The following is a 2,608-nucleotide window of genomic DNA, read 5'->3' as shown; positions in this document are numbered from 1 at the left end:
CAGTGTGGACCACAGGGCTGTGGAGGCCCCTGCTGGCCACAGCGGCCTCTGTGAGTTTTCTGCTGGACAGGCATCTTGAGCCCAGCAGCCATGTGTCTGCACTGAGCCCAGAGCGGCCCCTGCCCCGCCCCTGCCCCGCCCCTGTCCACGGGTCTCTGGCTCTTTGGATTCTTGTATCCAGACGTGAGCTTTAATGCAGATGTGTCTTGACTGAGACAACGAGTGTGCACTGTCTGTGCGTGGGGTGGGAGTGTGTGTGCATGTGTGACTCGTGTACCGGCCGGAGCCGCGCCTGTGTGTGTGTGTGTGTGTCCACACGTGAGTGTGCCTCCGTGTGGATCAGTGCTGCATGTGCCTCGTGTGTGTGTGTTAGCCTGTGGGTGTACAAGTGCACGTGTGTGCAGGCGTGCATGCGGGCGCTGTACTTGCCTGTGTGTGCTCGCCTGTGCAGTGGTTGCCAGGGACGGAGGGAGGGACCCAGACGCTGGTGAAGGGACAGGGGTGGGGCGAGCCCTCCCACCAGGCTCTCGCCGGCCTCACCCAGCCGGAGACCAGTGGCTCAGGGCTCCTCAACCACTGCGTCCACGGAGAGCTCCACACACACAGACGCCACCTAGAACGTTCTCTCCGGTTTGTTCACAGGCCTGGCTGTCTGGCTGCCTGTCTGCCTCGGTGAACGTTACCTTCAGAAGTGGCTTGTTGTGCCACCTCGCCATGCCTGTGACTCAACAACTAACCGCTGGCCTAGCGTTGCCCCTGTGCCCTCTGGCAGCCATGCCAAGGCCTGGCTGGCCGCTGCTTTTACTCAATCCTCCCAGCTGGCAGGCAGCTTGATCCACCCGTGCCTGCACTCTGATCTTCAGTCACACCCTAAAATCATGACCCCAGAGAGCCTCACCCTTGAGTGGGCTCTGCCCGGATCCCGTGCACCCCTCATCTGTCCCACCCCGGGGTACCCCGGGGGCACATGTGACAATGCCCTGTGCTTCCGTCACAGACCTCTTGTTTGTTCTTCTTCCTTGTGCTGCAGGGTCTGGGCAGGTGGTCAGGCGGACGGCCAGGTGGGCAGGCGGGTGGCGGTCGGGGTTGTGGGGCACAGAGGCCCTCTTGGCTGTGACAGGGGTGTGTGATGCTGGTTGTTAAGCACTTGGGGAGGAATCTCGTGTGCTCAGGCCTGGACATAGCGGTTGCAGAGCACAGTTGTGGCTAGTGCAGAGCTGTCTACCACCCAGGTGCTGCCCACCTGGGCCTGTCCACCCAGGGCCCTGTGCTGGGCTGTCCTTGGCTCTGCCCATGTGGCGCTGGCTAGAACTGGGTTGTGCTCAACAGGGGGTGGCTGAGACCAGGCCAGGCCAGGCCTGTGGCTGCTCAGGCTCTTCCCTCACCAGCAGGGCTGTCCCCACGGGTCAGGGCAGACGTGGGGAGGACGGGGGCTCTCCTCCCCAGGCCAGTCTGCCAGGGCTCAAGATACAGCTTACATCAGCCTGGGGCCACCTCCTTGGCACCACGCAGGTGTGTCAGGAAGGCCTCCCTGTGGGCCCAGGCCCCCGCCTGATGACCACAGAGGATGGAGAGCGCCGGGCTGGTGGTGGCGTGGACTTGGCTGCTTTCCTCGGTGCAGAGAAGAGTCTGGAAGGAGTGGGTTTCACCCCCGCCACTTGGCTCAGCCTGGGCCTGGTCTACCGCTGGCCCCAGCATGGTATACTGCAGGCCTACAGCAAGCAGGCCTGTGGGACGGCGGCTGGAGGGACCTTGGGAGCCGGGGCACCTCCTTCTGAACCACCACCCCGCGGTCTGGGCAGGGGCCTGCTCTCTGCAGGGCCCCACAGGACCATCCATCAGTCCACACCCACTCATCCAGAGGAGCAGTGGGCGGCCTCGGCAGAGCAGAGCCAGGACCACACCGGCAGCCGGGCCCCCCTCCACCCGCCCTCCCGGCCTCTGATCCCCCATGGGGTCCACCCTCGGTTCCCAGACCCTTGAGGTGGTGCTTCTTTGAAGGAGCGGGGGCTGGGGGCTGGAGCGGGTGACCAGGTCACTCATCCTCTGGTGTCCGGTTCTGTGGCTCATGGAGCAGGAAACAGGGGCTCAGCACCCTGGGTGGGGGGAAGCAGGCCCCGTGGGACCCCTGCGTGACCTCGCCAGGCCAACCTCAGGCAGCCCCCTACAATGGCCTGCCCCCCATAGCCACCATGGGGGAGCAATCACTCCCCGAAGTTCTGCATGCTGCATTCCAAGGCTCTCCATGTGGAACCCCAGGGGGACCCCATACATAACCCCACATGGAACCCCTGGGGAGACCCCCACACAAAACCCCGGGGCCGCCATGGCTGGTGGTGTCCAGGGGTGGTGACCTCAGCAGCTGAGCCCATCGCGGCCATCTCCTTGTCCATCACACAGCCCATGGGCAATTCTAGGCCTGACAATGACTTCTGCACGTGGGTAGAGCTGCTTCTGGAAAGCTCTCTGCTGCTCTCTGCTGGGGGGCTGGTGGCCTCTCTGCCTGGTCAGCCCGCCCCTGGGAGCAGGGCTGGGGGAGGAGGGCTGGTCCTGGGCCCCTGGGAGGAGCAGAGCTAGGAAGGGTGCCTTGGAGACCCCAGCAAGTTGC

Source organism: Megascapheus bottae, chromosome 13 (assembly GCF_031878675.1).
Source record: "Megascapheus bottae isolate mThoBot1 chromosome 13, mThoBot2.hap1, whole genome shotgun sequence".
In the NCBI taxonomy this organism is placed as follows: domain Eukaryota; kingdom Metazoa; phylum Chordata; class Mammalia; order Rodentia; family Geomyidae; genus Megascapheus; species Megascapheus bottae.
Note: the sequence above shows the minus strand (reverse complement) of the source record.